The 17,364-nt window shown below is 38.6% G+C and overlaps 1 long non-coding RNA gene and 1 pseudogene across 2 annotated transcripts in view; both read right to left on the bottom strand.

Moving 5' to 3' along the window:
* Window positions 1–16,922, bottom strand: part of LOC147033448 (E3 ubiquitin/ISG15 ligase TRIM25-like) — a 49,504-nt pseudogene extending 32,582 nt beyond the window's left edge. Inside the window, exons 1-3 of the transcript XR_015055544.1 lie at window positions 16,804–16,922; window positions 9,789–10,473; window positions 8,103–8,194 (exon numbers count right to left, since the gene is read on the bottom strand). The product of XR_015055544.1 is annotated as an E3 ubiquitin/ISG15 ligase TRIM25-like (transcript). The remainder of the gene's footprint in view (window positions 1–8,102; window positions 8,195–9,788; window positions 10,474–16,803) is intronic.
* On the bottom strand, window positions 4,780–8,095 carry LOC147033449 (uncharacterized). The gene is made up of 3 exons (XR_015055545.1): window positions 5,704–8,095; window positions 5,054–5,210; window positions 4,780–4,966 (listed from the first exon to the last, which is right to left on the bottom strand). It is a non-coding gene; the product is annotated as an uncharacterized LOC147033449 (long non-coding RNA).
* Window positions 16,923–17,364: the final 442 nt, after the last annotated feature.

The raw sequence follows: 17,364 nt of genomic DNA, 5'->3' as shown, positions 1-17,364 counted from the left end.
CAAAAAAAATTGTTACCCCCACCCCAAAAAAAATTGTTAGAGAAATTTTTTTTGCATTTCTTGTTTTAAGTGATTTCCAACCCCCCCAAAAAATTTGTCAGAGAAAATTTTTTTTTTGCATTTCTACATATTTTAAGTGATTTCCAACCCCCCCCCCAAAAAATGTTTTTTTGCATTTTTACATGTTTTAAGTGATTTCCAACTCCCCCCCCAAAAAAAAAAAATTGTTACCCCCCTGCCCAAAAAAAATGATTTTTTTGCATTTCTACATGTTTTAAGTGATTTCCAACCCCCCAAAAAAATTGTAAGAGAAAAATAAAAAATTTTGCAACTTTTTTTTCAACAAAATTTCGATTTTTTTTTTTTTTTGCATTTTTACATGTTTTAAGTGATTTCCAACCCCCCAAAAAACAATTGTTACCCCCCCAAAAAAAATTGTTAGAGAATTTTTTTTCATTTCCACATGTTTTAAGTGATTTCCAACACCCCCCCAAAAAAATTGTTACCCCCCAAAAAAAGAGAATTTTTTTTTGCATTTCTACATGTTTTAAGTGATTTCCAACCCCCAAAATTGTTATCCCCCCCAAAGAAATTGTTGGAGAAAATTTTTTTTTTTTTGCATTTCTACATATTGTGATTTCCAACCCCCCCCCCCCTCCCCAAAAAATTGGTTGAGGAAAAATTTTTTTTTGCATTTTTACATGTTTTAAGTGATTTCCAACCCCCCCCCCCCCAAAAAAAAAAAATGTTGGAGAAAAGAACTATAACTCTGCCAGCACTGTTGACCATATTTAATGAATAAGATATAAGGTTCACTTGAGTGACCCAGCAGTATTGGCGGCGGAGGTTTTGCACTCTCCCGAGTGCTCCCCTCTAGTTTTGATAGTGTTGGTCTTCCACCACCTGTTGAAGTAATAAAATTCTTACAGAATTGTGTTTATCAAACATTTCAAGTCCAATAATTAAATTCCAAATGTTGTGGTCAATTATGCCTATATGTGTTATTTAAACTCAACAAAATTAAAAAATTTAATGACATGATTTTAAATCTAATATAAATGACTTATGTTGGTAAAGATGGTTCTTTCTTTGGTGTATCCCAAGAACTGAATGTTGATTTATCAAATTCTTACACAAAAGCACAGGCTGAATGAGAGAAATATAGTATAGCAAAAATTATTAATATGAAAAATGCTTATAAATTAATAAATTATCCAAGCCCAACTGACGCGATTGTCTTGGTGAGATAAAGTGATTTATCACAATATATATATATATATATATATATATATATATATATATATATATATATATATATATATATATATATATATATATATATATACATATATCCTAAAATGGCTGTGTATTCCAAAAAAAACCAATAAAATGGCTGTGTATTCCAAAGATACAGAAGTGTTGATTTTATCTCCAGGTCATACAGACTTCACAGTTCCAATTAAAATAAAATTTTATAAAGAAGGGCATATCGTTTGTATGAGAATAGAACAATGAGGATATGATATAAATGATTTAGGGTATAATTTGTCATTTAAAATTAACCTAGAAAACCTGGAACAATTAAATCAGTCTTGTAAGGAAGAATATTATCCACTTGGTGCCGAGAATGAGTTTTGTGAAAGCACGATTAGCAAAGAACAAATTAAAGAATTTAATAAGGGTAAAATGAATTATGGTTTTGGCATAGTTTATATCATAAAAACATAAATAACAGGATTATATATAATAAGTAAGGAAATACAAAATGATTTAACTATGGGAAGATGGGGAGGTATTTCCTGTCATTATATTAATCTGTCATATATTTCTAATACATAAATGACAGCAAGAAGGCTTCAAGAACATTATCATTGCTGTGTCCAAGCATACCTTCAAGAAAAGGGTATTCGGTATTGTAAAAAATATGTTCTACAACATTAGAATGAGGTATTTTCAATTAAAGATTGGCTTTATACTGATGTTAATAAACCAACAACTTTGGATTTTATTAAAATGTTAAATGATTAAAAAAAATTTAAATATAGAAAACACAAGGCTCTTTTAGAAATTCAGAAGAAATTTTATTGGTTTCCTGTTGTAAAAAAAATTATTTTGGATACAGGAATAACAAGAAATCCTGATGAATATATATGATATTCTATGGGGTGGAAGTGATTCAAGGATAGTAAGGGATGAGGAAGGAATTGAAGAAACCGAGACAAGAGGGAAGTAGGTGAGGGAGAAGAGAGACAGAAGGAGGAAGGAGAGAAGAGAGAAGGAGGGAGGGAGAAGAGAGAGAAGGAGGCAAGGGAGAAGAGGGAGAAGGAGAGGAAGAAGAGAGAGAAGGAGGAGAGGGAGAAGAGAGAGGAGGAGAGGGACAGGGAGGAAAAACAAAGAATGAATAAATATAAAAATATGAAAACCAGGGAGATTAAAAAAAAGATTGGAGGTATTACAGAAAATAAATAAATCTCAACGCACTGAGAAGGAAAACAAAGAATTGACAAGTCTATTTGAAATATTTGCGTCAAGACTATTAACATCGATTTCAGCCAGAAGATATAAACGAGAAAGTGGAGATCAAGAAGAGAAAGAAGGAAAAGATTGTATTATTAATGATGTTGGTGTGATTGACTTTAATTAAAGTTTTACATTTTTTTCTTAAATAAATGGAGGAGAGAGTGAAGACATTTCTGAGGATTCTTTATGTTTTAAAAATTAAGATTCAAATGTGCATGTTGGAAACTAAAAAGGTTTTCACACTCTGTAGGAATTTTGCTCAAAAATAAATGAGTTATTCTCAAATGTAAAAAGAAAACTAATACTAAAAATATCTCATATTTTAAAAGTAAAAATAACAGGGTTATACAAAAATGCATATGTTCTGTGTGTGGCTCTAAAAAGAGTAAATTTATCTCCAAACACAAATGTGGGGGAGATATCCAAAAGTTTTTTTTATCAGGAAGTAAATTTACAACTACTGGAATACCAAGGGAGTTACATCTATCAGGGTATTCTTTCTGTGGTCCAGCAACAAACTTGAATAAAAGATTAGATGAGGCTGACAATCCTAAACCATGGAGCAAACCTATCAATAGGGTTGATGAAGTGTGCATGAGACATGATATTGATTATGGAAATATCACAATGTTGGAAGAAAAACATGAAGCCAACAGAGAAATGTTGTATAATTTGTCTCTCATACAAAATCCAACCTTGAGAGAAAAAGTTGATAGTTTCATCGTGAAGAAGATGATCAGTGTTAAATTGAAACTTGGACTTGGAAATTCAAAAAACTTATAGGCTCTAATGATGTCATTAAGATTGAAGAGCAATTAGCTGATGAATTACATAAGCCAAATCACAAATTTTCAGAGAAGGAAGGTTCATTCCAGGGAGGATGATTATATCTGGTCCGCTGATTTAATTGAACTGAATAATGATAAGGGGTACAAGTATGCTTTAACCGTTATTGGTTTGAGGAGTAGATATGCGTGTGTTGTCCCTTTGAAAAACAAAACCGGGAATACACTCATGTTAGCCTTCCAACAGATATTTAATAAAAGTAAGCGAAAACCTAAAAAATTGTGGACTGATAAGGGTATAGAGTTCTACAACAAAACATTAATGAATTTTCTTTAAAATAACAACATTATATTATACAGCACCTTTAATGAAGGAAAAGCAGTTGTTATTGAGCGATTTAATCACACTCTAAAAGAGAGACTATATAAAAAAATTCACTCAATTTGGTTCTCAACAATGGTTATCTTTAATTCAGGATATTGTGGATAAGTATAATGATATGATTCACACCTCAACGAATACTAAACCATCAGACACATTTACAAAATTAAAATATGAAAAAGAGATTAATGTCAGAAAGCCTAAGTTCAAAGTTGGTGATATAGTAAGAATATACAGGTGGAAATCTCATTTTGAAAAAGGTTATACTAAGCGATGGACAAATTAACTTTTTAAAATCGTTGATGTAATAGATACAGTTCCTTGGACTTTTAGGTATATGATTTAGAAGGGGAACAGATTTTAGGTTCATTTTATTCACAGGAATTACAAAAGACAAAGATCAATTTAAAAAACCCCTTGGACTTACAAATTATGTGATTTAAAGGGGGAAGAGATTTTAGGTTCATTTTATTCACAGGAATTACAAAAGACAAAGATAAATGAAATTTTTTTTTGGACTCCACCCCTTTTAAACTCCGCCCCTTTTTGACTCCGCCCACACAAGCCCCACCCACAAAAGCCCCACCCACACAAGCTCCACCCACACAAACCCCACCCACAAAAGCCATATCCACACAAGCCCCACCCACACAAGCTCCACCCATGCAAGCACCACCCACACAAGCCACATCCACATCCGTCATATCCACATAATTAGTGATTAGTTAATTAGTTCCCCACACACAACATGTTTATTTAATTAAAAAAAATTGCTCCACCCACACAAACCACATCCACACAAGCTCCACCCACACAAGCTCCACCCACCCACACAAGCCCCACCCATCCACACAAGCCCCACCCATCCACACAAGCTCCACCCACCCACACAAGCCCCACCCATCCACACAAGCTCCACTCACCCACACCAGCCCCACCCACAAAAACCCTACCCCCCCATGCACCCCCACCCTTGACCCACCACCCCCCTCATCCCACCCCCACCCTTTCCCACACACACATGGGGAGGGGAGGGGTGGAATGATGGGGGTGGTGGGTCGTTGGGGGAGCGCACCTACCCCCCCCCCCTCCTTTGCACTTCCTTTATTCTTTTTTTATAATTAAGAATTAAACAATTGAAAGCAAAGCAAATATAATTAATCAAGATTGAAAATATTAAACATTTTTCTTTGGGTAAATATTCCTTTGCGAGAATGGACGATCTTTCCCAGCAGTCTGCTTCAGATGTCTTGTGATTTTGAAACTCGGATACCATATTCTGTTCAAAACAAAGAGTGAAGAACAATTAGGGTATATAAAGATGATTATATCATGATATTAATAAAATAATAAATATAACATTTACCTCCAGAAGATCAAGTTTCGTGTCCATTTCATCCAGATGAGCATTTAAACTGGAACAAGTTGGAAATGAATCATCACCCCGTGGAATTTCAACATCTTTCCATTCAAGGTTGCGAAATTCATTTGTTTCACAGCTCATGTATGATTCAGTTTTAATGCTGAAAATAAAAAGCAAGTGGTCAAAATTATCACCAAGTTGTGGTATTGCTTTTAAATTAATTACCACCATGCCAAGTAAAAGGTTGTGTATCAGGAGAACAGAAAGAGACAGATGGAGACAGGGGCAGACAGAGAGACAGAAAGACAGACAGATAGAGAGAGACAGATAGAGAGAGAGAGAGAGACAGATAGACAGAGACAGATAGAGACAGAGGGACAGATAGAGAGACAGAGACAAACAGAGAGATAGAGAGACAGAGAGACAGAAAGACAGAGACAGATAGAGAGACAGAGAGACAGAAAGACAGAGACAGATAGAGAGACAGACAGAGACACACACACTCACGTGCGCGCGCGCGCACACACACACACACACACACACACACACACACACACACACACACACACACACACACACACACACACACACTCACACACACACACACACACACACACACACACACACACACACACACAGTGATCATTCCTCACCTTGAACTCGGGATCAAAGGACGTGAGAGAATTTCTTTCCAGCCAACAATAATATCATTCACTTCTTTTTGAAACGAATAATTGTCTTCAAGAAAGTCGTTCATTTTTATCCATTCCTCGTGATATTCAAATAACTCATTTTCAACATCAGTTATCAACGATGTTCTTATTGGGGACAACCTGTTGGAAAAAAAAAAAACAATAATTATTTATTAGTCATATTGTGATTTAATTCTGTTTTAAACAACAAATAATGAATTGGGTTGAGAAATCTCACCTGTCATCTTGTGAAAACGATTGATCTGCAAGGTTGTAGTAAAAATCTGAACGCTCCATATTCAAAATAAAATACGTTCGGCACAAGTTGGTTCAAATAAGCAACTTGATGATGTAATGGGAGATATCACAACAATGGTTTTTCCAGGGTGTGTTCCCACACAGGAAATGACTGGAATTGTTTGGCTTGGTTCCGGCAAGGCAGCTTGGTTGACTCCAAAATGACTCATTTTAACACGAAAATGAAACATCTTGCTTTGAATGATTTTTGATAAAACCTACGTTTAAAAGCTGTTTTTAACTAAACTTTGTTTCCGTTAGTGTTCTGATGATTTAAAATATAACCACGAGAGACAAGGGCACAGAATACTTCCTCATTTTCACAGCACAAACTGTGTTTCAAAAACACTTCCCCATTTTACAAAACACCCTAACAGCCCTTTCTTTCGTGCTTGAAGAGATAAAGTGAATATAATAGAAAAATTAAGTTATTCCCTGAAGTTGAACATGGACAAATATTCATTGGTTTGCTCTTTGAGTGGAAGTAAAATATGAAAGGAAAGAAGTGCTTTAATCAGTAAGTCTCAATTTTACATTTGCTTGTATAGGAGGGAAGGGGATAAATGAGTCTCCTATTTTGGGCTTTTGGGGCTTAAGTTAGAAAGTTTTTTCCCTTTTCCCCCATTCATTTGAATGGCTGCCTCAGAAGCTCCATTAATCACCTACTCTCATTTCTTTCCTTTTTTCATCCATTTGTGGAACTGTTGAATACCCAATCCTTGAGTCACCCAACCCTCTTACCTGCAGTCTACTGTTTCCTCCCATCCTCTCTTCCTTTTCATTATATTCCCTTGCTAGCCATACTCAACTGTGGCAGCATTATCAGTGAGTGCATTGACATGTTACCCTCTGTCCTTTTTATATTCAAAGTGAAGGTTCATGGAAGAATGAGGACACTGAACGGATCAGGACACAACAAAAAAAGGAACATCAGTCGAGAGAAGGGGGAAACATCAACAGCGGAGTTGAAGGATACAATGGAGGCAGACTTGGACAAATAAGGCAAGTGGGGAGGAAAGAGAGGTAGGGGAGAACAAGATGGATACAGAAGCAAACCCTCAGGAAGAAAAAAACAGAATTTCAGAAGGAGGTGCAGGGTTTGGAGTTGGGGAGGTTTGGATGAAAAGACCATGGGTTTGGATGGTGGTGAATATCTGTCTTTTAGACTTGGAGGGAAGAATGAGATTGAAAAGAATGTGGAAGTTTATTCCCCAGGCAGGAAAAAGAGGAACGAATGAGTGGAGGTAAGCAATGATTCTGGAATTTTGGAATTTCAATCACCAGAAGGGTGTCAATGATGGACCCCGTACACCCTACAGAACACTTCCCGAAGCCGAGATTTTGCATACAAAACATTGATTGCTGCTCTTCCCTATGGGCTGGCATTTAGCATCACTTCAACCTCTCCCGCAGTCTGTGGTATGTAAACCTCTCAATATTATCAGAATCTCCCATTGAAGCACAAGGCCTGCTGCTCTCATTCAGGTGGCCTCTGTTTTTCCACACTTTTCTGGTATTGCTGCCTGTGATCCCTCAACTATCTGACCCTCTCCGGTATGCATGCATTCTTCTAGTAACCTCCACCTGGTTAAACCCCCAACCTCAGGCTTCCTTCCCAACTCCACCCTTTTGTCCTATTTGTGAAAAAGCCTTCCTGAGGTTGTTCAATCCCACTCTTCCTTCCAGGGCCTCAAGTTGGTAGTACGACAACTTATCATGTTATCCTTCAATCCCATCACCTCACTATTCACAATTCCATGAGCTAAGCCATTGTGTCCAAAAATAGCATATTTAAACAAGAGGTGCTACCTTTCAGTTGCATTGAATGTGTCAGTTAAGTTGCACAAAGCTCTGCGTGTTAAGCTAGTGAAATGACCGTGGTCCAAGGTGGTCTTGAAATGCTGAGTAAATGAGCAGAGGTGGCCTAAGTTGACCACTGATGCTCATGAGATGATGTACTTTGAGCTCAAGTGAAAGGCACCCAAGAAAAAAACACCATCTTTTTCCCCAGATGCCATTTTTGTTTTTCGTTGTCATCACAGCCATTCCTCAGTGCTTCCTACCTGTGTTTGCTCAACATCCTGTTGCAGCTTCTGGAGTTTGGACATAAGGTGCTGTTTTGAACTTGATACATCAGGAAACTTTGCAGCCAAGACTCCCTGCATATAACAAAGATCCAAAAGGAAGAATTTTGCACATTAGTGATGAAACTATGCAGCACAAACTACACAAAATAATTTCGGAATGAAAACAGCACCGCGACCATCATCGTGGAGATTTATCATTACCTCCACCACCAAAGGTGGATGGAGGTTATGTTTTCACCCTTGTCTGTCTGTCTGTTTGTTACTTGCGAAAATCGAAGATTTTTCAAGTATTTTGGTTAGTCGATTTTGTTATTCTGTCTGTCTGTCTGGATGTCTGTTTGTCTGTTTGTCTGTCAATCGCCTGAATGTCACAATTTCAAACCGATCTTCACGAAACTTCACCACATGGTAGAGTTTGTCATAAGAAAGAAGCCTTTTGTTTTTGAAGTCAGAATGTCAAAAGGTCAACATAGGCCAAAGGTCAACAACTAAGGTGGTATTTGGAAAATCATCAATTTTCATCCGATTGACTTGAAATTTGAAGACGATTTATGTATCAGGTCACTGAATTCAACTCACCAATTATTTTGAGGTAAACACAGACCAAAAGGTCAACATAGACCAAAGGTCAACAAGCGAGGTGGTATTTCGAAAATCCTCAATTTTCATCCGATTGACTTGAAATTTGAAGACGATTTATATATCAGGTCACTGAATTCAACTCACCAATTATTTTGAGGTAAACACAGACCAAAAGGTCAACATAGACCAAAGGTCAACAACTAAGGTGGTATTTCGAAAATCCTCAATTTTCATCCGATTGACTTTAAATTTGAAGAGGATTTATATTTCAAGTCACTGAATTGAACTGAAACCAAAAGAAACATTTGCACGGAGCTCGAATCAATGTACCACGTGACACGTGCGCAGATGAGCAGGCAAAATGGCAGATTATCTGCAATGTATATTTCACAGGCGATTAAACTTTATGATGTCACCGCAGTTGTTCTTGGTTGAAGAGCAACTCTTTTGTGGATAAACTACAAAGTCTTGTTGAACGAATTCATGTAATTGATTTAACTGCTGTAGGTGTGGTGAAGACAGGCTTTCAAGGTCGAGGAACCCTATATGATATGCAGCCACAGCCTGGCCAGCTATTCCTTATCAACCATTTAATATGAGTGCTGCTTGTGTTCTTAAGCCACTTGCTGAGTGCTCTTCAATCGGTAGCGGTACCATACTACATCATTCTGAGCAAATCGTGAACTCACTGTGGACGCTTTTGTCATGCGTCATGCATATAAATTATGCCAACACATCACCTCAAAACTGGAATTGATGCGTCATGTGGCACATAGTCTTTGAAGCAGGAGATTTTTGGTCACAAATAAATGAAAGCAGAGCCAACGATTCAGATTTCGTCCATAATATGGGCTCATCAGGACGACATACTGCCAAATTGTGTCTTTGTGACTGCCAAGTTGCTTAAATAAAAATCAACCTCCCCTAACTTTATGATGCAGCAAGGCGCATATCGAGTCCCATAACGTCAGATGCTGCACGACTTGTTAGCAACAAGCATCACCTGCCACACAAACACATTGTCTATGCCCTGCTGATCAAGGAATCTTTTTACTGAGAAAAAAAAAATATTGTTTTTACTTGCCTTGAGTTCATCATGGACAATCTCCACAGAAACAACTTCATGGTCCTTATGTTGTCCAGCCGTGCACATCACGCACATCAAGCTTTCATCATCCTTGCAATAGAGTAGTAGTGGCTTCCCGTGCTTGGTGCATCTCAGCTCCTCCAACTTCACTCCCGGCTTCACCAGTTTGTGCCCTTTCTGTTGATGAGGCTTCACGTGCTTCTCACAGCAAAGGATCTCACACGGTACGCACCGCTTAGCCGCCTTTTTATTACAAACCTCACAGTGATGCTCAACATCTCCTGAGTTCACTCCCTTCTTGCAGTTCAGACCACATGGTTCTGCTTCTTGTACCTGAATTCTTAATTCCACCTCTCTCTTTATGAACTTCATCTGTTCTCTCAAGTTGGCAAGGATTACATTCTTTTTGAGTTTGGGCTTTTGAGGAAAAACCTCACGGCAGTTTGGACAAATACAGGATGTGGCCTCTTCCCTGCTTTCCCAGTATTTCTCGATGCAGACATGACAGAAAGAGTGGCCGCAGCTCAGTGCTACAGGCTCCTCGAACAGTTCAAGACACACAGTGCATGTGAGTTCATCCAAGCTATCTTCAATCACAGAAGAATGAGGAGAAGAAGCAGAAGCCATTCCAGAGAAGGATGTACAGCGGAGTTAAAACCTGTCCTGGGAGAGTACAAGCTAAAAGAAGAAGAAGAAGAAAAAAAACCTTTTAGGCAAGAAACTGGCAAATAAAATACCATGAATAAAATTATGCTATAAATAACAACTAAAAAGGCATAAAATGTCAGAGCCCCTGCTCTTTTAGTAACTTTGCTGTCTGGAATTAAAGGGCCAGCCCATATTGTATATGAATGTATATATTCAGATCCGGCCTATTGTTTTTACTTGTTTGTTGTTTTTTTTTTGCCTATTGTTTTTAGGCAACGTCTCACGTAGCGGACAGCTGCTCTCAGGGAGCTCAGCGTTCTTCTTCTTCTTCTTCTTCTTCTTCTTCTTCTTCTTCTTCTTCTTCTTCTTCTTCTTCTTCTTCTTCTAAAACCTTTATATTAGGACACGGCTCTTTTATATACACGATCCGGATCTCCTTAAATACTAAACACTTGTACACATCCTTGCATTGAGGGTGCCTTTTGAGAGCGTCTATCATGAACTTTTAATATATATTCGGACATTTGCTTTAAAGTTTCGAAAAGTTCACGTTACTATTTAAAGATTATTCGATTTAATATATTGTAATTTCGTAAATACATTATTTATTTCGTAAATACATAAATACACGATGACGGGTCTCACTATTGGCTTAATCAAGGCACGTGACGAAATATCGGAAGTTGTTGTTGTTGTTTTTTTTTGTTTTTTTTTTTAGCCGACAAAACCTTTAGGACGCTGCTCTTGGACACATTTGTCCTTGTTTTTTTTAAAGCCTGGTGGTGGCGTAGTGGTTAGGGTAGCGGCTTGGGATCCAAAAGTTCCTGAGTTCAAGCCCCATTGGCCGCTTGAATTAATACACACCAAGAGGTTGACTCAGCCTGTCATCCTTCTGTGGTCGGTGAAGTGAGTACCAGTGTACTGGGCCCAGTGTATACCCCGGTTAGAATAGGTGTACCATATCCCTGTGTCGTAAGAGGCGACCAGGGTTACGTCAGGAAGGGCATCTGGCATAAAACCTGTGCCAAATCATTATGCGGATCATAACGGATGATCCGCTGTGGCGACCCCTAACGGGAGCAGCCGAAAGAAGAAGTAATATATATATATATATATATATATATATATATATATATATATATATATATATATATATATATATATATATATATATATATATGTATGTATATGTATTGTTACGGCTGTGGAAATTCGCAGAGCACCATATAGGTCCTAAGATCAGTTATGCCGATAAGTGTGTGTTCAGATAGATTTCCCGACCATTGTCTAAAGGGGTTTATTCGTGTTATCAGCGCCGTGATCTTTGAGGTAGTGTTTTTCTGTTACTATCGTTATTTTGGACCAATCGCCTTTCAACCACCCCGACCACACCCGCATCTCAACAAACCACGCCATCCTCACCACTTCACCCCCAACCGCCAACATCGCCTAACCACCTTCTCAACCACAACGCCAACCACCAGCCGCGCCACCACAACAAACAACCACGACGCGTTAACCACAACCTTCACAACCACACCAACGCATTTCTACCTCAGCGATGACTATCAGAAGCCTGGCATTCAACGAGGGAAAGTGGACGACGCCCTCCCCCCCAGTGAATAACATCTGCGCACCAAGCACAGCAGGAGAAAACACCAACCCTGTGAGTGGAGCTATAAAGCGACACAACTAGCTATGAAGAAACGACGCCCTGGAAAAGGGAGAAAAATGCCCCCGATTCGGCAAGGAAAACGCCCTCCTTCTGGGAGGTTCCCGCGGGAGCTGGAAGAGGGGAGGGGCGAGACGCCAGGGGAGATAAAAGCGCGCGCTGAAGGCAGCGAGGGGGTTGATGGTCAGGTGGTCGAGTGGAGAGTCAGTTGTTGAAGTCAGTCGGTGGAGTTCGGGGCTCGTGTGAGAGTGTGGAGTTGTGGGCAGCCGCGCTGGAGTCTGGAGGCTGGGGTCCCCGCAGTCGGTGAGGAGCTGGAGAGGGTCCAAGAGGGACGCCCAAGCAAGTCACTACGAGGGTGGAGGTTACCTGCGGCGGCCTCTTGGAGTTCCTTCTGTCAACCAAGCTCCTTGGACATAAAGACCCTAAGGGGTCCAGTCTGACCCCCTTGTCTTTAAGGGGGTCTTTTCCTTGCTTTTATTTGCGTGAAAGTTGTGGCGCCGTGTCCCATTAAGTCGAGAAACTGTGAAGTGACTGTACATAATTAATTATAGACAGTTGTAGCACTTCGCCTTGCTCGCGTCTTTTGTCCCGTCCCGCATTCATCACAAATCAACTGCATGCGTGTTTCACCAATTCATTGCATGATTGTTTGTATAACGTGTAAAATAATAAATGTGCTTAGTTGAATGTGAACCTGTTCGTCATGTCATTTTCCCCATTGAACTGCCGTATTGAATTTCGGAATGGTAGCGGGCTTTTTGATAGCCGATAAAAGAATCGGGTCCAGCAAGGTCTCGCGATAATACCCTGCTCGGTTATCCCAGAACGGAACGAACCTCTTAAGCGGTTTGGGGAACCAAGCTGTTCTGACTTTCATTTCTGACCATTGATGGTTTGTCTCAGTACCTCATAATAGTTTTATGTGGAATTTCCCACAAACATACCACAGCATACCCAGTTTGTGAGCCATGCACACACACACACACACACATATATATATATATATATATATATATATATATATATATATATATATATATATATATATATATATATATATATATATATATATATATATATATATATATATATAGTATTTTTGTCATGCTGAGGAGCCATAATGAAAACGTACAAATTCGTTCAACTTTATATTGGTGTCAAAGTCAGTGACCAATTACAAATTCATAAAAGTATTGCACCATTCTGACCGACAAGTTGAGTGCAGGAGATCTTGAAGGTATAAACACGAAGTTAAAAATCAGTTTTCAAAACCAGTTGGAGTGTGAGAAAAGAGAGAGAGAAACATTAACAAGGAAAACGAGAAAAACCTGATAATTTAGTTAAATATTTTCATTGCACTGTTCCAGCACTCCACACACCAGGTCATTGGTTTAAACAAGATAAGACATTGAATTTTAATAAGAAGAACTTAATGAGTTTGTTTACCTATAATGTATATGAGGTTCTTAATTGTAATTTATATGAGCAATCCTCATTACAATAATACATCTATTTTGAATTTGAAGTGCGCACGGTGTGAATACTACTTGTAAATAATGTATTTACTGTATTTACATGTTGTTGCGTTTGTACGTGTTGCTTTGTTGGGGCCTGCAGAGTAACTGCTGAAGTCTATCTCTCTGGGATATATATATATTTATATATATATATATATATATATATATATATATATATATATATATATATATATATATATATATATATATATATATATATATATATATATATTCTTTTTCACAATTCTCTTTATTCATTCTAATTCTTGCTTTTTCTTTTCTTTTACCTCTTTCACTCTTTATTTCCCTTTCTTTATCTATCTGTCAGGGACAAGTGAATTGTTGCAGAAACTTTTCTGTAATGTTCACTTGGCTGCGCCAGGATGGGTTTGTGGGTCGATGAATTGCAGCTGAAACCCGAATCCTGTCTAAGTTCCTCCTGATGACTCCTTCTTTGCTCTTTACTTCTTCAAGTTCCTTCTTGGTCTTCCGTTTCATTAAGTGGAAAGGGGAATCGAAACTTGTTCTTCAATTTCATGCTATTGGAAGATCATTCCCATTGTTGGTCTTTTTCTTGATACCATTAGAAAAGAAGTCATGTTTCTGTCTCTTACAAAATTGAAGAAAATGAAGGCCTTTTTAACATTCCCTCATTCCTCTGCAGGGTTACAATGTTGGCAAAACTGGTAAACACAAAACATCACTGCAAAATATGTGATGTATCACACTCAGGTATGGCTAAAGCATTCTTGGCCTGAAATGGAAATGGTAATGACTATTTTTATTTTTTCCTTTTTTACAGTTTGGCCAATTTGATGTCATGGCCAAGTCCTGTTATCATTTTATGCATTGTTCTTTTACACAAGGATAAACAAGGAACTTTGAGACAGGTCAATTAGCCCATCATGCCGATGCTCTGTCAACATCACATTTAATCAAAATGTCAGTTTATCTTTGGAATTTTACTGTGGAGTAGGAGGGAAGAGCGGGGTAGATGGCTGAGTGACTGTACTAATATACATATTAATGCATAGGGCTGGTATGAAAAAATTCTGACTCAACCCAGGACTCAAACCCACGCACCTCATCACTTGCATAGCAACAGCCCACTGAGTCTTCAGGTGAATCTCAGAAATTTCACACACGAACGCTGCAAGCTTAATAATGGCTGATATCTTACATACCTGCTAGACAGTGTGTGTGTGTGTGTGTGTGTGTGTGTGTGTGTGTGTGTGTGTGTGTGTGTGTGTGTGTGTGTGTGTGTGTGTGTGTGTGTGTGTGTGTGTGTGTGTGTGTGTGTGTGTGTGTGTGTGTGTGTGTAGATGTAGGCGTATTCGAGATATACCTCGTATAGAAATTTACTAAACAGGAATAAATTCCTGAATGGGGTTTGTGTGAAAAATATAATATCTTCTGATTCTGATGTACCATACTCTGCTGCAGAGCGTTGGTGCTGCCGAAGCAGTTTCTTGACAAGGGTTGTACTGTACTGCACTGGATGGTTTGACATTGCCTTCCCAGCGGTAGTCAGGGCAGGAATTTTGAATTTGTTCAGGTTGCCAATGATAGCTCGTCTACTCTTCACGACGAACCCCGTGTGATCTTTAACACGCACCAACTAATGTTAGCAGATGGGACGCAAGTTTCCCAGGGAAGGGAATGCATTGATGAACCACCCTACCTGTAAAATGACAGTTTGTGATGACATCATGAATCAGGAGTCCAAAAAAAATCTTAAAAAAGAAGCAAAAAACAACCAGCAATTTCTACGAAGCCATGCACAATCAATTTCTAACCAAACAGGAATAAGCAGATTTTCACCCCCAGGAAATGCTTCTTTCATGGTCTCCACAAACTTCCTCAAGCACATACTCTGTTACTGGCAGCCATGTTATATCAGTTTAGTTGCTCATTTCTGGTCATGTGAAACAGCACATGATTTTCGGGTGTCAGGATATAACAAAGCCATGATCATTCGGTTTCTACTTTCATTGTTACACATACTGTGTGATACTCTGGAATAGTTACTTGTTCCAAAGTTTTCTCCCCTATCCATATCCTCTCCCATATTCAGATCATTACTTAAAAAGAGGTCCAACGCTCCGCTTATCAGCAAACTCGTTCAAAAATTAATGATGGATGAAGATCGATAAATTTTTCATTTGTTTTTCTTTTTCCTTGTTTATGGAACCAATCTAACCCTGGCAAATTAAAAAAAAGAAAACCATAGTCAATTATTTTCCTTCACGGCAGGCCCTTCTGAATTGTTCATGAACCAAGCTGTCTCGCTTTTCAATCACATCAGGAGTCCTCCAAAAGCATCCTACAAGTATCTCACCATTCTTACAATCTTTAATCTCCATCCACTCAGAATCCTCTCCATCAATTCCCTCCTTAATGTCATCCCTTCCTCTTGATACAATGTTGTCTTTTGCACAGATTGCTACACCATATACCTATCTCCCCTTTCAAATCACAGGTATGCACAGTCGCATCTAGCCGGTGTCGCCTCGATTCGAATGTCTGAGCAACTACAAACTATCGTTCTGGGGTTCCACAGGCATTGCGATTCGTCAATGTATATGTGTGTGTGGTCCCTCGGATGGACGTTAAACCGGGTGTCTTGTCTGTCAGCATTAGTTTGTGGACGTTAAAGATCCCAAGGTGTCCTTCATTAATCAGTGGCAAAGCTGTGCCTTCCAGTGTGACCACTCCTCATTTTCATTAATGCCAAGGTGAGCCAATGAAAAAAGCCAAGAATTCACAAGGTTTCGGAAAAGCGATGATAATTGAAAACCTATACGCCACGAAAACCTATAGAAAACCAAGACGCCAAGGTGAACAACGAATAGCCAAGATCTTGTGAAAAAAGCCAAAAAGCCAAAAAGGTCACTCTGGTGCCTTCCAGCAAAGGGTTTTTAGGTGTTGTTTGTTTGATGCTACACCCATGACCATATGCTGCATAGGAATAATAATTAATAATTAATGATATAGTCGTGTCCTCCAATTTCTATCCTCATTAAAACAAGTTTCACTGCAACTACATCGTACTCTCTATCTACTTTAGACTCAAGCTCTTCACTCTCTGGAAGCATGCTTATCAGTAGTTGCAACAAAAGCACAAAATAATCTATTATTCCACAATGTAGTAACATAACTATCTGCCCATACCTCTCCTGGAGAAGCTGTTATAAAACTGCACGAAGATCAGACCTCCGAGAGGCTAGGCAGGTATCTGGTTTCCTGACTTCACGCAGGAATGTGATGATATCACCTCTTTTTGTTCCAGTCATCACGCCCAACACAAGCTCACAAGGTTTTATTTCCACTTGTATTTTATGGAAAGGTTCACACGTCTTTTGGAAAAAAAAAAAGTTCCCACTGTCTGATTAAACAAGAAATGGAGGAATGATGGATGGTCTTGATGTCAATATTCTTCTCCTGCCAATTTTCTAAGTCTGTCAGCTTATACTGAACTGCAATGCAGACAATGCAGACAATTGGACTTCATTGGGAAGATGTCAGAGATAGATGTCAATGAGGGAACGGAGATGAAACCATTTGAATAATTTCAAAATAATTGGAGGTTTCTCCATGGTGGATGTACTAAAGGTAGAGGATGATATTGAACAAACTTTTCGAAGCTCTATGAAGTAGTTTCTGACCGGGTGGATAAGGGAAGTGCAGTGGATGTACAGTATATCTTGACTGTCAGAAGGCCTTGGATAAAGT

Source organism: Eptatretus burgeri, chromosome 2 (genome assembly GCF_056783735.1).
Source record: "Eptatretus burgeri isolate ZD-2024b chromosome 2, Ebu_testis_v1, whole genome shotgun sequence".
NCBI classification, from domain to species: Eukaryota; Metazoa; Chordata; class Myxini; order Myxiniformes; family Myxinidae; genus Eptatretus; species Eptatretus burgeri.
The sequence above is the reverse complement of the archived record's forward strand: the minus strand, read 5'-3'. Positions and strand labels throughout refer to the sequence as shown.